Source organism: Hyaena hyaena, unplaced genomic scaffold, assembly GCF_003009895.1.
Source record: "Hyaena hyaena isolate Hyena2069 unplaced genomic scaffold, ASM300989v1 scaffold_149, whole genome shotgun sequence".
NCBI classification, from domain to species: Eukaryota; Metazoa; Chordata; class Mammalia; order Carnivora; family Hyaenidae; genus Hyaena; species Hyaena hyaena.
Window position 1 is genome coordinate 2,057,592 of NW_024080781.1, and position 25,125 is coordinate 2,082,716.

The 25,125-nt window shown below is 36.2% G+C and overlaps 1 long non-coding RNA gene across 3 annotated transcripts in view; it reads right to left on the bottom strand.

Annotated features, from left to right (window-relative positions):
- Positions 1-19,876, bottom strand: part of LOC120236223 — an 80,426-nt gene extending 60,550 nt beyond the window's left edge. For 2 of the 3 annotated variants that reach the window (XR_005529605.1, XR_005529606.1), the window contains exons 1-2: positions 19,765-19,876; positions 4,340-4,465 (exon numbers count right to left, since the gene is read on the bottom strand). This is a non-coding gene — a long non-coding RNA (uncharacterized LOC120236223). Of the gene's footprint in view, positions 1-4,339; positions 4,466-14,322; positions 14,430-19,764 lie in introns of all 3 variants that reach the window. The other variant, XR_005529607.1, reaches the window with a different exon arrangement.
- Positions 19,877-25,125: the final 5,249 nt, after the last annotated feature.

A 25,125-nucleotide genomic window follows, 5' to 3' on the forward strand; every position in this document is an offset into this window, starting at 1 on the left:
GACCCACAAATGTATGACCAACTAATCTTGGACAAAGCAAGAAAGAGTATCCTGTGGGGAGAAAATCACTTTAGCAAATGATGCTGGGAGAATTGGACAGCAACATGCAGAAGAATGAAACTAGACCACTTCCTTATGCTATAAACAAAAATGAACTCAAAATGGATGAAAGACCCAAATGTGAGAAAGGAAACCATCAAAACCCTAGAGGAGAAAGCAGGCAACAACCTCTATGACCTCAGGTGCAGCAGTCTCTTGCTCAACACATCTTCAAAGGTAAGGGAATTAAAAGCAAAAATGAACTATTGGGACCTCATTGAGATAAAAAAATCTTCTGCACTGCAAAGGAAACAATCAACAAAAGTAAAAGACAACTGACAGAATGGGAAAAGATATTTGCAAATGTCATATCGGATAGAGGGTTAGTACCAAAATCTATAAAGAACTTACTAAACTCAACATCCAAAATATAAATAATCTAGTGGAAAAAATGGGCAGAAGACATGCATAGGCACTTTTCCAAAGACAACTAGAGAACAGACACATGAAAAGATGCTCAACGTCACTCATCATCAGGGAAATATAAATCGAAACCACATTGAGATACCATCTCACAGGGATCAGAATGGCTAAAATTAACAACTCAGGAAGCAACAGATGCTGGCGAGAATGTGGAGAAACAGGAATCCTCTTGCACTGTTGGTGGGAATGCAAACTGGTATAGCCGCTCTGGAAAAGTGTGGAGGTTCCTCAGAAAACTAAAAATAAAACTACCCAATGACCCAGCAGTAGCACTACTAGGAATTTATCCAAAGAATACCAGAGTGCTGATTCATAGGGGCACCTGTATCCCAATTTTTAAGGCAGCACTTTCAGCCCAATTATGGAAAGAGTCTAAATGTTCAACTGATAAATTGCTAAAGAAGATGTGGTTTATACATACAATGGAATACTACTTGACAGTGAGAAAGAATGAAATCATGCCATTTGCAGCAACATGGATGAAACTAGAAGGTATTAATGCTGAGTGAAATAAGTCAGTCAGAGAAAGAAAGATATATGTTTTCACTCATATGGATATTGAGAAACTTAACAGAAGACCATGGGTAAGGAAAGGGGAAAAATAGTTAAAAACAGAGAGGGAAGGAGGCAAACCATGAGACTTTTAAATACAGAGCACAAAATGAGGGTTGATGGGGTGGTAGGGGAGAGGGGAAAATGTGTGATTGGAATTGAGGAGGGCACTTGTTAGGTTGAGCACTGGATGTTTTATGTAAGAGATGAACCACGGAAATCCTCCCCCAAAACCAAGAGCACACTGTACACACTGTATGTTAACCAGTTTGACAATAAATTATATTTAAAAAAGTAAAAATAAAATTGCTAGATGTATTAAAACATGCAAATTTAAAAAAAATACAGAGAACAAACTGTGGGTTGCTAAAGGAGAAGCCGGTGGAGGGGAATGAGCTAAGTTGGTGATGGACCTTAAGGAGGGCAATTATTATGTTATATGTAAATGATGAGTCACTACTAAACTCAATTCCTGAAATGAATCTACACTATATGTTAACTAACTTGAATTTAAATACAATCTTGGTCGGGGGGGGGGGGGGGAATGCAAAAAAATAAAAATAAAAAAGGAATTATGGTGGCTCGTTAGCTGACCTTGAGATAAAGGAGACTCAAGGATCCTGGATGATCGGGGTGGGCCCACTTTAATCAAAAGATCTTTAAGTGTGGAAGAGGGTTACACAAGAGTCAGTATCAGAGGGTTGTGATTATTATTTAATGTTTTTTTATTTATTTCTCAGAGAGAGAGAGAGAGACAGCATGAGCAGGGGAGGGTCAGAGAGGGAGAGACACAGAATCAGAAGCAGGCTCCAGGCTCTGTGCTAGCTGTCAGTACAGAGCCTGATGTGGGGCTCGAACCCACGAACCGTGAGATCATGACCTGAGCCGAAGCTGGATGCTTTAACCAACTGAGCCACCCAGGCACCCCAGAAGGTTGTGATTTGAGAAAGACTTGTTTTGATAGCTTTGAAGATGGAAGGGGGCCATGAGCCAAAGAGAGTGGGTAGCTTTTCTACAGGCTTCTAGGCTGGAAAAGGCAAGGAAACAGATTCTGTCTGTTTCCTAGATACATTCAGAAAGGAATGTACCCTCATCAGCAACTGTGAGCAATTGTTTTTACCGCAGTGAGACCCAATATAGACTTCAGAACAACAGGACTTTAAGATAATAAATTTGCCTGGTTTAAGTTACTAAATTTGTAGTAATTTGTTATTTCAGCCCTAGAGAACTCATACATCCTCCAAGTAAATCTCAACAGCAGTACTTACTCACTCAGCGTCTTGTGTAAAACACTTGAATAATTTTCCTATTTGTCTTAAGATGAAGACCGTGTTTCTTAAAGTATTCTATAAGGCCTTGCCTGGGCTGGCTATCCTTAACACTATGGCCTCATCTTCCAAGTTTTGCCTAACTCTAGCCACACTGGCCTTCTTGGCTTCAGATGGTCCCTTTTAACACCAGTTCCGTTGCTCCTGTCTCCTTCAGTTGGCCAGCTCCTACTCTCCCTTCGGCTCTCAGAAAAATAATTGCTCCTCAAGAAGCACCTCTTACCTCTATAATGAGGTCAATTTTACTATTAAGAGTGAGCTTCTGATGTGCAATGATCAAAAGTGTGATTTTGCCTTTGTTTATGTGATTCTTTGATTAAAATATGCAATTTCTGTGAGGTCTGTCCTGTCATGTCATAATTTTTCCTTTTTTTTTTTTTAAAGTTTATTTTGAGGCAGAGAGAGAATGAGTGAGGGAGGGGCAGAGGGAGAGGGAGAGAGAATCCCAAGCAGGCTCCACACTGTTAGCACAGAGCCCGATGCAGGGCTCAAACTCATGAACTGTAAGATCATGACCTGAGCTTAAACCAAGAGTCAGATACTTAGCTGACTGAGCCACCCAGAAACCCTTGTCATAATAAATACTTATGCCTAGCATAATGCCTGGCACACAGTAGGCATTCAGTATATATTTGTAGAATAAGGGAATGGATGAATGAGGGAAATTGGACTACAAGGAAACTGGGTCCCAGGTTGTTTGTGATAACCCCTTACAGAATCATTCTCATGGAGAGGTGTATTAATATTAACTTCTTATCAAGGATACTGTTGAAAAAAGCTCCATGAAATCTGTTAACTCTATTTCCTATAGGGCCATTGGTGAGGATTTTTTTCCATCCTATTACTCAGTTTTTTATAAACCAAATATGAAAATAATTTATTTTTCATCCTGTTTTTGGAATAACTTTGCTTTCCCAGAGAGAGTAAGTAATCTGTTTTCTTTCTTTTATAAGTGAACAGTAGGGATGCAGCTTAAATGCATGACCTTCAGGATTGCAGCACACATAATAAAGCTCCTGGGAGAATTGACAGCTGATGACTTGCAGCTAAGGCCTTTCCCATTCACCCTCAAATGACCTCTGCTGAAGAGAGCCACCTGTCCCAACATTACTCTACCTCCCAGGGGCTGAGAGGTATAAGTGCTATATTATCCAACTGGAACAACTCTGCAGAGCTGCCTCAGTTTCAGTTCTCCTCAAAGGGGAAACTTTGTTTGATGGCTTCATAGTTCAACTACCCTCTCTTCCCATTGGATTTTCCTTAATACCAAGTGCTAATCTCAAGAGCCCTCCCCAATAAACTTCCTGAATATGAATCTTCCTAGAAGTCTCCTTTCTAGAAACCTAACTCATGACCTTCTCTTTCTCCACAAGGAGAACTGAGTGATTTTACTTAACCTTTGGAGACTCAGAAACCCAACTAAAATAGTTAAAGTTCTTATATAATCTACAAATTAACAGATTTGGCCTATGTTGTCTATTTGCATGCCTGTCTGTACACTGTCTCTTTTTATTCATATTATATAATTATTTTTATTATATGCTACTCTGATTTTAAAGTTTCCTATTTTATGTATTTTTTAAATGGTTATTTATTTTGAGAGAGAGAGAGATAGAGAGAGAAAGAGAAGGCATGTGTGTATCTGTGCAGTGAGCAGGGGAAGGGCAGAGAGAGAGAGGGAGAGAGAATCCCAAGCTGGCTCTGGGCTATCAGCACAGAGCCTACCTGGGGCTTAATTCCATTAACAACAAAATTGTGACCGGAGTCTAAATCAAGAGTTGGATGCTAACCAACTGAAACACCCAGATGACCCTAAAGTGTCCCAACTTTAAAGTGGCGAATAAGGCAGGATTTCAATGAATAACAAACCAAATATATAGGAATAATAGTCTTTTGAGGAGATAAAGTAAACACTAAGCACAGAGATTTAGGTTTACCTGGGACAAGTTGAATTTCTTGAACTAAGTGGAGATAGATATGCCCAAATATTGGACATCTTGATTGTTTTCCTGTCAGTGTTCTTCCATTAGGATACAGTTATAACCATTTGAAGTAAAAATTAGCTGGAAGGAAAAAGGAGGTGTGAATATACTTGCCTTTTCCTTAAAATTTAGTTTCTGCCTAAGAAGCAAACTGGAAGAAAACAAAATGGGGAGGGAAGTCAGTCATTAAATAGTCCCTGGTTCAGTCAACCTTCTGCAGTTTTCTCCTTTTAGACAGTTGTCCTTAAATAACCTTTATCATGATGTCTTGATTCTGCACAACTCCCAGCCATTTATCTCCTGGGAGATTAAACAACGTGCAGTGTTAAATCTCTCCTATAAAGTGGGTATGACTCTGCTTCTCAGTTCCTCATTTTTCTAACTTTTGTAACCAAAGTTACCAAACACAGAAATAGCATGAGAATTAAATAACAGAAACACTTCCTGATAGAGTCATTCAATTCATTTACTTGAATCTCATAGGTTCATTGTTTTTAGAGAGTAGAAAGCAAAGTTTTGGCCTTGTGTTTTGGCTTGGGTGAGTAAACTGTGGTGCTTTGCTAACATTCCTGAAAGACTACTCCTTGTACCCATATCAAAGACATTTACCTTTTCTGATCCTATTTCCAAATAAATTTTTCTGATCTTATTTACTTATTTGAAACTTATCTCAAAAAACAAAATCAGAAACATGAGCTTCCTTGATAACAGCAGGGGAAATGCAAGGCTCTCTTTTTTATCTTCAAGGTCCTCCTTGAGAACACTGCATCCCTTGATAAAGAAACACTTTACATAACCTAAGGAACATTGAATCTAAGGCATTTCCCATTAAGGGCAAATTACTTCATACAGTCAGGAGTCTATATATGATGTTTAATATAGATCTCAGAGACCATTGTAACTTGATTACTAACCTTGGTAATATCTGAGTGTCCTAGCAGACGAATGAGATGGAGTAAATTCTCAAGGTTTGTTGGACTATTTGCTAACTTGTTAGTTTATACTATATTGTGAATTCCAATTGAGATCTGCTTATAAAAGTAATAGAAAATGTAACTAAAAATATAGTGAAAACTGTCAGGCAGCTAAAGAATGATTCTTCCTTTAAAATAGAACTGATGTAATAAGTTAGCAAAAGAGTGCTAAGTCATAAGAAAAATCTGCTTTTCAAATCAGTTTATTCTGTTTTTTTTTGTTTGCAATTTTATTTTATTTTTTCCCTTAAATAGTCTATTGTCAAGTTGGTTTCCATATAACACCCAGTGCTCATCCCTACCAGTGCCCTCCCCCATGCCCCATCAATCTCCTTCCCCTATCCCCCACCCCCGTCAGCCCTCAGTTTGTTCTCAGCATTCAAGATTGCCTCCCTCCCTCTCCCCAACTATTTTTCCCCTTCTTCTCCCTCATGGTCCTCCGTTAAGTTCCTCCTAATCCACCTCTATGTGCAAACATATGGTAGCTGTCCTCTGCCTGACTTATTTCGCTAAGCATAACATCCTCAAGGTCCATCCATGTTGCTACACATGGGCAGATTTCATTCTTCCTCATTGCCATGTAGTATTCCATTGTATAAATATACCACATCTTCTTTATCCATTCATCAGTTGATGGACACTTAGGCTCTTTCTATGATTTGGCTATTGTTGAGAGTGCTGCTGTGAACATTAGGGTACATGTGCTCCTATGCATCAGCACTCCTGTATTCCTTGGGTAAACTCCTAGCAGTGCTACTGCTGGGTCATAGGGGAGTTCTATTGTTAATTTTCTGAGGAACCTCCACACTGTGTTCCATAGGGGCTGCACCAATTTATATTCCCACCAACAGTGTAGGAGGGTGCCTGTTTCTCCACATCCTCGCCAGCATCTAGAGTCTCCTAATTTGTTCATTTTAGCTACTCTGACTGGCATGAGGATGTATATCAGTGTGGTTTTGATTTGTATTTCCCTGATGAGGAGGAACGCTGAGCATCATTTCCTGTGTCTGTTGGCCATCTGGATGTCCTCTTTAGAGAACTGTCTGTTCATGTCTTCTGCCCATTTCTTCACTGAATTATTAGTTTTTCAGGTGTGGAGTTTGGTGAGTTCCTTATAGATTTTGGATACTAGCCCTTTATCTGATATGTCATTTGCAACTGTCTTTTCCCATCTATCAGTTGCCTAATAGTTTATTCTGATAATCATCCTAATAAATGTGGCTTCTCTTAGAAGTCAAGGAGTTATGAAAAAGAAATAAACTTTTGGGAGATTAAGATAGTTACTTAGCAAAGTTAAAATGATGTTCAGAAACATGGCTTGAAGAAATGAATTCTGATGTAAGGACATCATCCCACCCCCCAGGAAGATAACAGGAAAAAAGTGACAGTAAAAGTTGTGATCTCCTTAACCTATTTATACTTAAAACACCACCATCTCAGTCTTACAGTTTGGCTATAAAATCACTAAGTGGACTCAGTAATAGAGGATGGAAAGCAAAAAAGAAAAGATTAGAAAAACTTAGAAGAATGTCATTAGGATGTGGTGTGACTTCAGTTAAAAGAAGGAATGCAGTAGATTCTGACCCCAACTAGGCCTGACTTCAGAGATTAGGAGCACAGGCATCCAGAAGACTGACCTCATTTCAGAATCAACTGCCAGGAGTCCCTCAGCCACCCTCAATTCTGACCAGTTAGCTACCAATTTAGGAAGTCCCATTACCTCATCAGGTGTGATAATTGGCTATGATGACTCACAGAACTCAGGAAAATGACTCATGATTATAGTTTTTTTTTTAATTTTTTTATTTATTTCTAGGAGAGAGAGAGACAGCGTGAGCAGGGGAGGGTCAGAGAGAGAGGGGGAGATACAGACTCTGAAATTGGCTCCAGGCTCTGAGCTGGCAGTCAGCACAGAGCCCGACGCGGGGCTCGAACCCACAAACCGCGAGATCATGACCTAAGCGAAAGTCGGACGCTTAACCGACTAAGCCACCCAGGCGCCCCGATTATAGTTTTAATATAGCCAAAGATACAAATCACATCCAGTCAAAGGGAGAGACACACGGGCGAGGTCTGGAGGGTTCCAAACACAAAGCTTCGGTTGTCCCCTCCCCATAGAATCAGGATGGATTACCTTCCCAGCACATCAGTGTATGATGGTATATGTGTTGTTAATCTGGGAGTTTATCCTAGTTTCAATGTCCAGAGTTTTCCATGGGGTTTTGTTATGTGGGCATGATTGATGCATTGTCCATGTAATTAAACTCAATCTCCAGTCCTCTCCTCCTCAGAAGTTGAGCTGTTCCCATCTTGCTCAAAGCCCTAACTGTCTAACCATGTTCTTGGTCTTTTAGGCATGGCTAGCCACCATCCTGAATTATATTGTTAGCATAAATCTTCAAAGGGCCTATGGTGTTCGTCTTATTTCAGTCACCAAGTTAGTATAAAATCAAGTGTGGTTCCTAGCAAAGACACATTTATCACTCTGGAAATTCCAAGGGCTTAGAGAATACCAGACAAATTCATTATTAAACAAAAGGGAACCAAAATATTATAGAAGAGTAATTATAAAGGCAAGAAGATAAAAATGAATTTTGGGATTATTTGTGTAATTGCTATTATATCACTTCTGCAGTACAAATGCTATTTGTGCTTAATGAGACCAGCTACAAGGTGAAGGTATTGCCAGGTATTTATTGTACTTAATGGTAGCAGAAAGCATTTTTAAGAGCTCTGTAAATTTTAACTATCCAATGTCCATTTTCACTATGCAAAAAGTAACATGAATTACTGGGGCAGCCCAAAATATTGAAGGTGTCAGATGATTTTATGTGAAAGAGAATATGGCAATGTTTTGTTAAAATATACAAAAGGCTTTCATTTTTATTTACAATACGCCTTATTTTGTAAGCTAATCTGACTTACAATCTTTTTTAGGTTTATATATGTTTTGAGAGAGAGAGAGAGAGAAAGATCGGGAGGGGGCTATGAGAGAGTGGGAGACATAGAACCTGAAGCAGGGTCTAGGCTCTGAGCTGCCAACACAGAGCCCGATGCATGGCTTGAACTCATGAGTCATGAGATCAAGACTTCAGCCAAAGTCAGACCCTTAACTGACTGAGCTACCCAGGTGCCCCTAATCTGACTTTTTCAAAGCAAGTCAAGATTAAAATTCTGATGTATTTTGTGTTAGTTAACATTTTTCATAAAAATCATGGTTCAGGATGCCTGGCTGACTTAGTTGGAAGAGCATGTGACTCTTGATCTCAGGGTTGTGAGTTTGAGCCCCACGGTGGGTGTAGAAGCTACTTTAATAAAAAGTTAAAAACAAAATAAAGAACCACAGTTCAAGGAAAATTACTCAAAAGCTAATATATTCAAACTTATGAATAAGACTTAATGATATTTATTCGCTGAATTTTGTATTTAAATATTTTAATTAAATATTTGTGCAATGCCAATTAATTTATTTTTTCTAATAACCCCATCCTATAAAAGATGATATTTTAAGGGTTTGACATTGCTGGATAAGAAAAGAACAGATGGTATTCACTTGGTTCTGATGAACAAATATGTGCTTCTAGCTTCACATTTAAGGATTTTTCATTTTCTACTTAATAATTTCCAAACCATTGGACTATATTAATCTTATTCTATTTACCAGAGGTATAATAAGGAAAGCTATTCCTAGGTAATTTTGTAAAGTCTTAGCTCATTGGATCTAAAAACAAGTTTTGAAAATCAGTCATTTCACATCCAAAGGTTTTATATTTTCTAACGGTAATTTTCTTAGGGTTTTCTAATTTTCAGAAAGGTACTTCCATCTGGAGAACCCCCAAAATAATTTTCTCAAAAATATTCAGGAAGACGGTTTGTAGAAAGGCCTACTAATTAAAAAAAAATAAAATGCAGAAATGACAGTTTGATCTGATTCTTTCATTGGATAAATTGCTTGAATTTCTAGCTGCATAAAAGTTTCTTCCACTTGTTTTTCTTCCCTCCTCCCCAGCCTCCTTTTCTTTCTTCCCTAGAATTTTCAATCATATGGTGCTTGTGGAGAGAGAAATTTAGAATTTGCAGATAGAGACTTTCTTCCTTTTTAGCATATTTAAAATGCTTTTAAGATTTTACCCAAGGTTGTCTCCTTAAAATATTAAATTATGGTATTTTTTGAAAAAAAAATCATTAATATCTTAGAATCCTAGAGTAAAAGGTAATAAAGTTCTTTATTTTTGTGTGGATGGTAACATACTTCTGGAAACTTAGCAAAATATTTCATAATCCATCCGTTTAATAATCAAGTCCAGAATATTCTACTGCTCATATCCCAAGCATGCAGCCCTAGACAATTCAGAAAATGTGTGGGTATTGAGCCAAACTTCTTGTGAAAGCATTTCTCACTCTTTTCTTTGTTGTCATCAAGTAGAGTGGAAGCAGTAGCTATAATGAGACCTGGAAAAGGGCCAGGCTGATAAGTGGGAAGGCCACTGGAGATCAGGCCTTCTCTAAGCATCATTGCTGAAGACAGAGCAGCCTTCTTTCGTATTTCACCAGCCAGGATTAATATCTTTGTTCGTATCCTACCTCCCCTACCTCCCCTACCTCCCCAGGTCTAGAAACAATCCCAAGCCTTTTCTTTCTACCAGTAAGTTCTCTTTTTCTCTGTTAATAACATTATCTCAATTAAGTATACAGGATCTGATTAGTGAATTAACACTGATAGATTAATTGCTAACAGCCAAGTATGTTCTTAGTCTCTTAGAAGGATATTGCACCTTCGAGATGATGCTTCGGTTCAAAGGAACAAGTGTTTAATGATAGAATTTTATGAAGTCTTAAGAGATCATGATAATTTTTGCAGATAATTTAGGTATAACCTAACTCACACAAGAAAATTATGAAAAGTGCTTAGAATTAAGAAAAATAGATGGCATATAATAAGAGAAATATATAAAAGTCAGTAACTTTCTTATATGAAACTTACATCTATCTAAAATATATAATGAAGAAAGAATATGGGATATTCTTTATTGAATAACCAAAAAGAAAGCCTTATAACATATCAAGGAATAACTCTCTAAAACATTTGTGTAGCTTATGAATAAAACTATAATAATGTATTGAAAAATGTAAACGAAGAGTTGAATTTATAGTTTTATATAGGAATACTGTTTTTGTTTCTAAAGAGGTCAATTTAAAAAAATTTTTCAAGTTTATTTTATTTATTTTGAGAGAGAGAGAGAGGGAGAGGGAGAGAGTTGGGGAGGAGCAGAGAGAGAGAGAATACCAAGCAGGCTCTCTGTTGTCAGTGCAGAGCCTAATGTGAGACTCAAACCCATAAACCATGAGGTCATGACCTGAACTGAAATCCAGAATCTAGTGATTCAACAATTATATACATTAGGAAATGTTTACCCTAATAAGTATCATTACCATCTGTTATTATACAAAGTTATTATTATCCTATTGACTATATTCCCTGTGCTATGTTTATCACCCCTGTGACTTATTTACTATATAACTAGAAGTTTGTGCCTCTTAATTTCCCTCATCTACTTTACCTTTCCCGATGCTCCTCTCTTCTCTGGCAACCACTGGTTTGTTCCTTGTACTTATTAGTCTGTTTCTATTTTGTTCTGTTTGTTTTATTTGTTTTGTTTTTTAGATTTCACTTGTAAGTAAAATCGTATGATATTTCCCTTTCTCTGTCTGACTTATTTCACTTAACATAATACCCTCTAGGTCCATCCACATTGTCCCAAATGCCAAATTTTCATTCTTTTTAATGGCTGACTAATATTCCATTGTGTGCATGTATGCATGTGTGTGTGTGCATATATACACACACATACATGTGTATATGTGTACATATATATGTAAATGATATGCATACATATACATGTATATATATCACGTTGTCTTTATAAAGAGGTCAGTTTTACTAAATTATTTTTTGAAATCATAATATAATTACTAATAGGATTTATTTTTCTTGGGTGGATATGGGACTTGATGCAAAATTCTATATTTCATTTGGACCAATGAGATTAGCTAAAAATGTTCTGATGTAAAATATTAAAAGGAGGGATTTTCTTTGAAATACATAACTATTGTGATTAAAACATTGCAGTAAAAGATCAGAATAGATAGATGGATAGAAATCCCAATAACTATTCACAATTTATTCACAGTGATCAAAAAGGAGTCATGCCTGAATATTTCCCCTTTTCTTAATTTCTTTTAATGTTTATTTATTTTTGAGAGAGAGAGAAATACAGAGCCTGAGTAGGAGAGGGGCAGAGAGAGAGGGAGGACACCGAAACCAAAGCAGAGCCTGATGTGGGGCTTGAATCCATGAATTGTGAGATCATGACCTGAGGGAAATCAGATGCTTAACCAACTGAGCCACACACATGCCCCAAGAGTTCCCTTAATTCAGCAACTTATTCAAGATGAACCCTGACTAAAAGCATTTATTTACCAACTAGAAGTCATCAGTCTCCATCCTAATCCTCTGGGCCTCCCTATTGCAATACCCCCACCCAAACCTGTGCCCCTCCTCTGGCTGCTGAAGCCAGGCCTGCCTCCTGAGGGTTCTGGAAATGCTAGAGAATTAGCCCCACAGCTAGTACCTTTCAACTGTAGACTGACTGGAGTTGCTGCCTAAAACCTCCAGTTCTCTCCTCCCTAGTGTGGACACCTTAGAGGAATGAGGTCTACACTGATTCGGACTTAATTCCACTTGCCCACAGTGGTAAAGAGTTTGACAGGACATTCTTTATTGGTCATTTACCATTTCTTTTTCTCTTCCCCATTTCCCTATCAGTGTTTATTTTTTCAGATCACCTACCAAATAAACTATGTCTACTTGAATCTTCAGAGATGGAGGAGGCAGCTTCTGCAGGAGTCCACATTGTCCCATCAGCTAAGGTTACAGCTTCTTATAGAGCCTCACAGACCAGAGCTGCACAGACCAAAGGTATATTTTTCTAGAATACATAGTACTATGCTGTAGGTGCCACCATCATATTGCATAACACAGGGACATGGATGGTTTATTATTTTTCTTACCTTTTTTGGGAATTAGCATATTCTTTTTTAATGTTTGTTTGTTTGTTTATTTGGGGGTAGAAGGGCAGAGTGAGAGGGATAGAGAGAATCCCAAGCTGGGTTCATGTAGTTATTGCGAACCTTATACAGGGCTTGATAATCACAAACCTCAAGATCATGACTTGATACAAAATCAAGAATCAGATGCTCAGCCAACTGAGCTACCCAGGAGCTCCTTGGAATTAACATATTCTTGAGAGATTTTTAATTTAAAGTGCAGATATAAAATTTTCTGTACAAAAATGATGCTTTAATAACATTATCATAGTAGAGTATGTTTTTAAATTGCTGTAATTTAAATTTATAAGCAAAAAAATACATCTTCAATTTGTGTGATTATGATGAATTCACATATTGTAATAGAAAGGACAATTAGTTAATTTAATGGAGATAAAAACAAGTTATTCCTAACCTAATAATAAAAACAAAAATAGTGGCACTGATAGTCCAGAGCTAGCTTGGGGTTCTCTCTCACCCTCTCTCTGCTCTTCCTCTGCTCCTGTGTACATTTGTGTGTGCATATGCTCTCTCAGAATAAATAAATAAACTTAAAACAAAAAAAAGAAATACCAAGTTCATCAATAAGTTAAATATGTAAATAAAGAAATACTCTAAAACAACTAGAAAGCACTGCAGACTATGTTATCTTGGGGGTGGGGAATGACTTTTCTAACCATAAAAACAGTGAAGGAAACTGTAAAACATTGTTAGATATTACTACATAAAAATGAAATATTTCTGTGTTGCAAGTTATATAAATGAAACTAAGAGGCAAATTATAGAGTGGGGACATATTTTAAGAAGTTTGGCACAGGGTGCTAAAATCCAATATTAATAACACTGTGGAATCCAGAGAGACAAATGTATAAACTCACTAGTGTAAGTCTTGGCTATATTTGTTAACTGTGTGACCTTGGGCAAACTAATTAATCATGATAAGTCTCTATGTTCTTATCTGCTAAAAGGAGATAATAGTATATCAAATATATCATAATAATGTATCACAACAACATAAGGTTGTTTTGAGCATTAAAAGAGATTATCTAGATAAAGTACTTTGTAGAATGCCTGAAATATAACAAGAGTTCAATGAAGTCTAATACTAAGTATTATTGTCTTTAAAACTGGTCTACATTTTTTATAAATAGTGAATATGTACAGTGCTATTTATTCTTTTCTAAAGATGAACATGACAGAAATAAATAAAAAGATATGCACAATTTACAATATAAGAGATTGAAATGGTTAAGTGCTAGGTAGGGATTTATTCCAAGCACTTTTCACGTGTTTGTTGTTTTAATACTTTACAACAACCCTATGAGATAGGCACTTTTGTTATTTTTTATTTTTATGAGATGAGGAAACTAAGGCACAGAGGGGTTGAGGAACTTGTCAGTGGCCACACATCTAGTATGATATTTACTTCTCAAGGAGTTTCAGTGATTATCAACAAAACATAGTTTGAAAATTACCTAATTCAGAGTTCCAAACAACTTTTAACTATTTTTATAATTACTTTATTCTTAATAATATATTAAATATTTTTCAATGGAAATTGGTTATTTCCTTTTGTCCTCACCAGACTTGTGCAGTGTAAAAATTAAATTTGGCTGAGTGACTTGAGTCAATCTATTTTGTCTACTTTCTCCTACTAAAAAAGCTGAAAATATCTGATGTCTGTGGAAGAGAGAACTGGGTGACTGGGACAGGAGGTGGAGGAACACTCTCAATTACAATACAAAATTTTCAAGTAATAGCCTAGAGAAATTATTCCTGATGAAATAAAAGAGAAAAATGACAACCTGAAGGTCAGACAAAAATGAGAGTTTATGTAATGAAAATTAATCTACTCACAGATGTCTCAAGTATAGGGAGGCACTTGTTTAGGTGTAGAAGACAGCAAAAGGTTTTAAGTCTGGGGAGCTCAAAAGCATTGAGAGACTTCTGATATCCTTGAATACCTGCCAGTACAGCAAAGTTGAGAGTCAAACTTGGAGGTGATTGGGAATGGGGTGTCACTTGGAAAATTGCTTTGATTTAATAGAAGTCTACGTGTATACAATCAGAGAAGCTTTCCTAAAGGCCACAGAACAGAAATACTTAGAGACTAAACTAAAATTATCAAAGCTCATCATTTATTGAATCAACATAAAGCAAAGAATAAGAAGCAGGGAAAAAAGATGGGATAGGTTAACATAGGAAGGGGTAGAGGGTTAGAAGGACCACAAGATGTGATTTCTATCTTATCCTTCTGTCTTATCCTTCTCTCTACCTTGTCAGCTTTCCCACTGTTAGTGTGATTAAAAGGACCAGTATTGGGACTGAGCAAGGAACTCAGCAAATGGAAAGTTCTTGAAGTCAGTAAATGCTTGTGTATGGGAGACACAGGGACAAATATCTCTGACCACAGCTATAGCTTGTCCAGTGGCTTGCCTAAGCAGTTGTAGACTCTTATCTGCATGTTCTCAGGCAGAAGACACATGAGCCAGAATTGGTGTCACCAAGAGATGGAGGGTAATTAAAAATCTTATGGACATATGTAAAACATTAGTAGAACATTAAGATTTGGTATCTCATGTGCCACACCAGTATTTGATGTCTTTGATCTTTCCATCTCTACCCATGTTTGTCACTAGTGGCCTTTTTTTATTTATGTCTACCAAATTTCACGTGTTATCAACTTAGTGTCTATGCTTAACATATGAGTTTTTCTTGTGTCTCACAAGCTACTCTTATACTTACTATGTTTAATGTTTCTCGAGTTTTATTGATTCCATTTGCTTTTCCTGTCTTCTATAGGAGATGTGAATATTCTCAAAATAGACAGCAAACACATCTTGCAATGTCTTTGTATGAAGAGGGACAAAGAAGGATCAGGGGTTATACAGAGGAAAGACTTCTGTGTGTCTATAGAGGCAGTTCCTTGGTATAGTCTGTGGGACCTGGCAAAAGGTGAACAAGATACTCTTCTTCTGTCTGGGTATTTCCTGCATTCCCTTTTAGCTCCAGTACTCTGGACTGTTTATACAGGAGTCCTCCCTTATCTGGTTTTGCTTTCCGTACTTTCCGTTACCCATGGTCAGCCACAGTCTGGAAGCAGATGACCCTCCTTCTGACTTCTCAGAATGTCAGTAGGACCTAAAGCTACATCACAATGCCTACATCATTCATTTCACTTCATCTCATCATGTAGGTATTTTATTTTATGGCGACATCACAAGAAGAAGAGTGGGCACAGTACAATAAGAGATTTTGAGAGAGAGAAAGAGAGAGAGATACCACATTCACATATTAGAATATATTGTTATTATTAGAATATATTCTTATATTTTATTATTAATAATGGTGGTTAATTCATTACTGTGCTAGAATTTATAAATTAAACTTTATCGTAGATATGTATGTATGTATAGATGTATAGGGAAAACAATGTATGCACAGGTTCAGTACTATCTATCTCCTGTTACAGGCACCTACTTGGGGTCTTCATGACCTGTGGGTAAGGAGGGGGCAGTAGTGTACTTTTTCATGGATGATTTATAAACAGGCACTGAAGAAAAGTCTTCATATAGCAGTATACTTTGAAAACATTCCTTTCATAAAGTGTTTTATGCTGTTTATTCTTCTACCATCACATCTTTACTAAAACTAATAAATTGTTTACTTTATGCTGACAAGGCTTAACTAGAAAAACATACCAAAACCCAGAGTATCAGAGAATAGAAGAAAGGGGAATACACAGGCATTCTCATGCAGATGGCTCCTAAATTATTCAAGATAAAATTAAGACTTGCACACAGAATTTGATTGTGAGTAACATAAAACTGGGATTCATCAAGTATTCTACTCTATAATTCCTATTGCATTCAACTTGTGTTTGTAGTTCAAGGCATACATTTTATTTTGACCATAGAGTACTGTAAATTCCAGCTTTATTTTGATCAGTTGAGTTCTAATATAAGGGAGAAAAATCCCCACTATCATTTACAGTATAAGACTATCTTCTTTGTTTTTCATCTTGGAGCATGGAAATCACCAAAGTTTTACTGTTGTCTCTTAAGATTCTGATCTTAGTGGGGGTGGTACTAGTCCAATATTTGGTGATTTCTGTTTTCCCAGGCAATTACACTGTACTATGTCTGCCATCCTAAGACAAATACATTTTAAAAAGGAATATTTAACAACTTGAAGTTCCTTACCTACATAATTTAATAATCATCTGGAGACTGTTATTAAGGCTGAAGCTGATAATGTCCAAATGCATAGGTGGCAAAATACTTCCATGAAAACAGGTGCCAGTTTCATCACAAGAAATCTTGACAGTGCCAAAAGTTGCACTGTTCAGAGCTCCCATATGGTTTTAATTCAAAAAGCCAGCTTTAACCAAGATGCTTTTCATTTTTAATTTTTAATGAACTCCAGTTGGCTACATTTCAAATGGCTTTCCTATTCAGAAATTATGAGAAAATATTCAAAATTACTTTTACAAATTAAAGATTATATTTCTCAATTGTTTGATAATGGAACTAGTTGGGTAAAACTATTCAAAATACTGTTAAATTGATGTTAATAATATTTATGTGACCATATATTTTAATATTTGTATATTGGATAGCACGTTTTCCATGGGTAGAAGGAAGCTGAGAGTGTCTGAGGTGGCGACTACAAAGAAATAGAGATTTCAATACAAGAAAGTATAAGTATATACAGATTTTATATGTAATTTAAATTTAGATATGTCAAATAGAGTTTATTTTTATATCTCCTACAAAGCTTAACACACTGTTTCACACAAGGTACTGCTGAGCATTTACTGAGCGAATAAATCTAACATTTTATCTTACTCATTTATACATATTTTTACAAAGGATTTTCAGAGAAACAGGAGGTTCTTTTTATCTTTGCATTTCCACCAGAAATAAAGGAGCACAGTCTTCCAGAATTGTTCCAAGAGCAGTAAGGGTGGGAGGAGGATTATCTATGAGCATAACATTACTGGAATCTCCCCAGAACTAGAACAAGAAATTCCCTGTATTATTGTACTAGGAGAAAAATACCAATTGTGATACTCAAATATTATGCCACCTTGCCTCATCACTACTTTCTTCCACTGACTCTAATCTCTATCCCCTCATCCCTAGCAGTTTCTTCCTCTTCTGGACATGGCTTCTGCTAATGAAAAATGAATTGGAAGAGGGCTCACATCCAATGATTGGCCCCTGGAAAGGAATTTAGATAACTAGAGACAGAATCATGGAGGAGGTGAAATTAGACTTGACCTTGAAGGAAAACAGGTATCCAGATAGGTAAAGGAAAAAGAGCAATGTGGGTCAAAGGATGTGCATCAGTTAAGAAGGATAGTGAGGTACCACAGATTAGGGTTTATGATTGCACCTTGTGCAAAATATGGTAGAATATGTGAGGTTATACTGTGTAGGGTGTTTAAAAGCAGCTGGATTAGTTCAGCATTGAAAAAAATCAATAAATGTAAATTACAATATCAACAAAGAAAAAAACTTGATCATTTAGTAGATGCAGTAAAAACATTTGGAAAAATTTAACATCCATCATTAAAGAACTCTCAGCAAATGAGAAACAGAAAGAGATTTCCTCACCTTCATAATGGGTATAAATATAAAAGTCTACTGCTTGTAGTTTACCTAATGTTAAAAGACTGAATATCTTCACCCAAGAGTTCGAAAGTGTCTGCTCTCATCATTCCTATATAACATTGTACTGGCAGTCCTAGCTGATACAATAGGGTAAGATAAAGAAATAAATGCCATACAGGTGTGCCTGGGTGGCTCAGTCCGTTAAGCGTCCAACTTTGGCTCAGGTCGTGTTCTTACAGTTGTAGCCCCAGGTAAGGCTCTGTGCTGATAGCTCAGAGCCTGGATCCTGCTTTGGATTTTGTGTCTCCCACTCTCTCTGCCCCTTCCCCACTCATACTCTCTATCTCAAAATAAGGAAACATTAAAAAAATTTTAACTAAAAAAGAGAAATAAATGCCACATAGATTAGAAAGGAAGAAATGTTATTTTTATTTATAGGTGACATAATTATCTAAATAGAAAATGCCCAAAAATCTACAACAAAAGCTACTAAAACATATATTAAAATTTTTTTTATGTTTATTTATTTTGAGAGAGAGGCAGAGAGACATGCACACAGAATCCAAGGCAGGCTCCATGGCCTGAGCTGTCAGCACAGAGCCTGAGGCAGGTCTTGAACCTACAAAACAACAAGGTCGTAACCTGAACAAAGTCAGAGCTACCCAGGCACCCAAGCTACGAAAACTTATAAGTGACTTTATTAAGGTCACAAGATAAAAGGTCAAAATATAAAACTCAACTGCATTTGTCTACATTGACAATGGAAAATTAAAATTTGAAATTAATAAACACTGCCACTAATATTGCACCAAAATATAAAATGCATAAGAATAAATCTAATAAAATATGTGTAAAATTTTTATGTTGAAAGTTATAAATTGTTAATAAGAGAATTCAAAGAACATTTCAATAAATGGGGAGATATATCATGTTCATGCACCAGTGGAATCAAAACTGTTAAAATGTCAATTCTCTCTAAATTGATTTATATATACAATAGAGTATTAATCAATTGATTTGTTTTTACAAAGCTTCCTAGCATATATATAAAGAAAGGTCTTTCTAAGAAATGGTGCTGGAAAAATTAGACTTTCAAGAAATGAATTCACATCATATATTTAAAAAAATCAAAAATGAATTACACATCTAAAAGTAAAATCTAAATTTATAAAACTTCTAAAAGGAAACATGGAAAAAAAAAACACGTGTGAGTTTACATTAGGCCAAGATTTCTTAGCTATAACACTAAAAGCATGAAACTTTCCCTCTCTGTCTCTCTCTGTCTCACACTCACACAAATTATACCTCATCAAAATATAAAATTTATTCTCTTGAAAGATTCTGTTAAGAAAATTAAAAAAACAAAATCTGGAAGAAAATATTTGAAGAACACCTTATAAACAATTTATACCAAAGTATATGAAGAACTCTTTTAACTCAGTAGGAAGACAACCCATTTTTAAAAATAGACTAAAGGTTTGGGAAGTACCGAAGAAAATATGTTGATGGTGTGTTAATTATTACTGCTTAACAATTTACTAAACAACTTACTGGCTTAAAAAATAAACATTTATCTTACAGTGTTTGTAGGTCAAAAAATCAGAAGCAGCTTAGCTAGAGTTGTGGTTTTCATTGAAGTTGTAGCCAAGATGTTGGCTGGGGCTGCATTCATCTGAAGCCTTACCTGAGGGCTAGCAGATCTGCCTTCAATATGGTTGAGTCACATGGGTGGCAAGTTGGTGTTGGCTATTATCAGGATACCCGAGTTCTTCACTATGTGGATCTCTCCATAGGTATTTTTGAATTCCCTTATTACATGGCAGCTGGCTTACCTCAAAGTGAGACTATTATGATGTAGCATTAGAAGTTACACAGTATCAGTTCCAGAATATACTACTTGTTACACAGGTCTGTTAAATTTGGGAGAGTACGACATAGAGATGTGAATACCAGTATCTCCGGATCATATGGTAAGGGTGGGAGGGGAAATCATAGATGCTAGCTACTACAGATAGCAAAGAAACACATGAAAAGATGCTCCACATCTTCAGTTATTAAGGAAGTGCAAATTAAAACCACAAAGATAGAGCAGTGAGCAGTACACACCTATTACAATGGCTCTTAGAAACCTGACACTGCAAAGTCCCAGCAAGGATGCAGAGCAGCCAGAACACTTGTGTATTGCAGCTGGGAATGTAAAATGGTACAGCGACTTTGCAGAATAGTTTGGTAGTTTCTGACAAAGTTAACCACACATTTGCCATTTGACCTAGAAATTCTATGCCTAGGTATTTAAACAAGAAATAAAAATATGTATTTGTATGAAGGCCTTTGTGAGAATGCATACAGCAGTTTTATAATCACTAAAAACTAGAAATAGTCCAAATGCTCACAAACCAATGAATGGATCATCAAGTTGTGGTACATCCACACAGTGGAATTCAGCAATAAAAAGAAATTACTCACACAGGTCAACATGGTTGAATTATGCTAAGTGAAAAAAAATACACAAAAGGCTATTATATGGTATAATTTCGTTTGTATGACATTCTGGAAAAAGAAGACTATAGGGATAGGAATTAGATTAGTGGTTGTTGGCACCTGGGGATAGGAAGAGAGAATTGACTATTAAGGAGCATTAGAAACTTTGGGGCATGATGGAAATACTCTGTATCTTGATTGTTATAGTGGTTATACATCTATATGCATGTATTTATCAAGATCCATCTGAAAAGAGTGAATTTTCCTATAGGGAAATTATACTATAATGAACCTAACTTTTAAAAAAGCAAAAAATAATTTATTTAAATAGTATGCTAACTTCCATTCTTTAGTATTGCTATGAGAAGATTGTGTTTGGGTAAATGTCAGGAGAGAAGCTATTAATACAGAGGAAAATTATAAGTAAGAATGTTGTTTGGTTATAAGAGAAATTGGTTATTGCATGAAAGGGATGTACTGGATTCTCCATAGGAACAGAAACAATAGGATGGAAATACCACAAAAATGAAATCTGGCCATGTGTAGCAACATGGATGGACCTTGAGGGAGTTATGCTGAGCAAAATAAGTCAGGCAGAGAAGGACAAATATCATATGTTTGCTCGTATAGGAGGATTAGGAGGAACTTAACGGAGGACCAAGGGGAAGAAGAAGGGAGGAAATAGTGGGGGAAAGGGAGAGAGGCAAACTATGAAAGACTCTTGAATACTGAGAACAAACTGAAGACTGATGGATGTGGGGGGAGGGGGGAGATGGGCATGGAGGAGGGCACTTGTGGGGATGAGCACTGGGTATTATATGGAAACCAACTTGACAATAAACTATTTGTAAACAATAATAATAATTTAAAAAATCCAATAGGATGAATATATATTTTATGTTTACATTTATTTCATTGTTTGTTTATTGGAATTGGCTCATGTAAACTCTAATGGAGGAGGCCAGCAAGCCAGAGTCTCCAGAAGGAGCTGCAGTTGGAGTCTGAATGCAGTCTTCTGGAGAACCAGGAAGAGGTGATTTGCAGATGAAGTCTGAAGTTCTGATTTTGCTCCAAAGGCAGTCTGCTGGAGAAAACTCTCGTGCTTGAGGGAGGTCAGTCCTTAGTTCTATTCAGTGATAGAACAAACTGATTCAACTTCAACTTCAGCTAATTGAATGAGGCCCAGTCACATTATGGAGGACAATCTGCTTTACTCAAAGTCCACTAATTTAAATGTAAATTTCACCCCAAAACACCCTTACAGAAATATCCAGAATAATGTTTGACCAAATATCTGGACACTTTATCCCAGTCAAGTTGACATTTAAAATTAACCATCACAGGAGGGACTGATTGACTGGAAAAAGGAATAAAGGACTTTCTGAAGTGAGAAATGTTCTGTATCTTAATTGGGTTGGTGGTTCCATAGATGTATACATTTGTCAAAACTCATCAAGTTGTAAACTTAAGATCCATGCATTATATTATATGTAATTATACATAGGGCACCTGGGTGGCTCAGTCGGTTAAGCGTTGAACTTCGGCTCAGGTCATGATCTCATAGTTTGTGGGTTCAAGCCCTGCGTCGGGCTCTGTGCTGACAGCTAGCTCAGAGCCTGGAGCCTGCTACAGATTCTGTGTCTCCCCCTCTCTCTGACCCTCCCCTGCTCTCTCTCTCTCTCTTTCTCTCTCAGAAATAAATAAAACATACCAAAAAAAATTAAAATTGTTAAAAAAAAAAAAAGGAGGAAAACGTCCAAAAGGGCCCTTGGGCAACTGTGTCGTGACTGTTAATACTCATACAAGGTATATGTATATGAGTGTGTATGTGTGTATATGAGACTGTGTATGCATTGGCGAGGGGTGCTGGCAGATAAGTGATAGAAATTGTCCCTGATGTGACATTTCTTTCTTCATTTCTCTCCTTTATTTTTGAGCCACCCATACTCATCATAAACACTCAACTGACACCATCACTCACTATTATATTTAAGAATGCATTTACTTTATCCCTAATTCTTTGGAAGTGTGTAGGTTTCTTCTTCTATTCTGCTCCTGTTTTCAAATGATTACTGAGTAATTAGGCCATTATCTATCCATTACCAAAATAGAGTTAAGGTGTATGTTTATTCTTACTGAATGACTAAGGAGCTGGGAAGAAACTTAAATTGCATACTTATCTTTTATTAATAGAGGAAATTTAAATGATACATATAGTTACCATTCTAGTAATCCAATTGTGACTCAAAGACTTCTCTCTCTCTCTCTCTCTATATATATATATATATTTTTTTTTTAACCCAAATAGACTCCATGTAATCATGAGACAATGAAATGAAACCTTGAAGTTTAATAATTGGTCTTTTCACAATTTATCCAAGGATAAAGGGGTCAAATAACAGGAAGCTAGGAAATTGCCTAATGAAAAGTTACCAATATTTGCAAAATCAATATGCAGATTAAAGTTAATATTTTAATGCAAATTAATCTCATATATTCTAATGCATTGAAATATAAACTTTAATTAATTTTTTAATTTATTGAGTTGTAATTGACATGCAGTATTATATTAGTTCCAGATGTACAACATCATTATTTGACATTTATATACATTATGAAACAGCTACCACACTAAGTCTGGTTGCCATTTGTTACCCTACAACTATTAATAAAATATTGGCCTTATTCCCCATGCTGTACCTTGCATCCCCATGTAAGTACGTATTTTATAACTGGAACTTTATACTTCTCAATCCTCTTCACCTATTTCTTGCCCTCAACTTCCCTCTCCTCTGGCTATCACCAATCTGTTCTCTGTGTCTATGAATCCACATTTTGTTTTGTTTTGTTTGTTTTGATTTTTAGTTTCTACATGCACGTGAAATCATGAGATACTTGTCTTCCTCTTTGTGAATTATTTCACTTAGCATGGTATTGTCAAGGTGCATTCCTGTCATTGCACTGATGTATTTATTTAACCCATGCATTCTTTTTAACCCATCCATTCATTTTATCCATGCATTCATGCTTAGTTTTTTTTCCATATCTTGGCTATTGTAAATAATGCTGCAGTGAATATGGGGTTGCATATATCTTTTTCAATTTGTGTTTTTGTTTTCTTCAGTTTGATACCCAGTAGTGGAATTGCTGGATCATATGGTACCACTTTTTAAAAATTTTTGAGGAACTTCCATAGAAATTTCCATAGTGACTTATGTTCTCATCAACAGTACATGAGGGTTCTTTCTCTTTTCTCCACATCCTCACCAGCATTTGTTTTTTCCTGTGTTTTGATAATAGCCATTTTGACAGGCATAAGGTGATATCTCATTGTCATTTCAATTTGCATTTCCCTAATAATTAGTGAGATTGAGCACCTTTTCATGTGCCTGTTGGCCATGTATAAGTCTTTGTTGGGAAAATGTCTACTTAGATCTTCTGCCCATTTTTTATTCAGATTGATTCTTGCCTTTTTGTTATTGAGGCATGTGAGTTATTTATGTAATTTGGATATTAATTCCTTATCTTACATATACCTTCTCCAGGTTGCCTTTTTGTTTTGTTGATGACTTTCTTTGCTTCTTAATTTGATGCAGTCTCATTTGCTGATTTTTACTTTTGTCTTTCATTGGCATCTAATCCCAAATCATTGTTAAGATGAACGTCAAGAAGCTTACCATCTACGTTTTCTTTATGAGGTTTATGGTTTGGGTCTTACGCTAATGTTCTTAATACATTTTGAGATAATCTTTGTGTAGGGTGTAAGACAGTGGTCCAGTTTCATTCTTTTTGCAGCTGTCCATTTTTCCCAACACCTTTTAATGAAGAGACTTTTGTTTCTCCATTATATGTTCTTGTCTTCTTTGCTATAAATTAATTGACCATATAGCCATTGTTTATTGGGCTTTGTGTTCTGTACCATTGATTTGTGTGTCTGCTTCCATATATTTTTTAATTTCATCTCTCATTGCCTGATTGGCCCATTCATTCTTTAGTGGGGTGTTCTTTAACCTCCATGTTTTTGGAGGTTTTCCAGACTTCTTCCTGTGATTGATTTCAAGTTTCAAAGCATTATGATCTGACAGTGTTCATGGTATGATCTCAATTCTTTTATATTTACTGAGGGCTGTTTTATGTCCCAGTATGTGATCTATCTTGGAGAATGTGCTATGCGCACTTGAGAAGAAAGTAAATTCCCTGGCCTCAGGATGTAAATTTCTAAATATATCCGTCAGATCCATCTGGTCCGATGTATCTTTCAAGTCCATTATTTCTTTAGTGATTTTCTGTCTGGTTGACCTATCCATTGCTGTAAGCGGAGTATTAAAGTCCCCTGCTATTAGCACATTCTTATCTATAAGCTTGTTTCTGTTTGTGATTAATTGTTTTAGATATTTAGGTGCTCCCATATTCGGTGCGTAGACATTTATGATAGTTAGTTCTTCCTGATGGATGGACCCTGTAATTATTATGTAGTGCTCTTCTTCGTCTCTTGTTATTGTCTTTAATTTAAAGTCCAGTTTGTCTGATATAAGTATAGCTACTCCAGCTTTCTTTTGTGTTA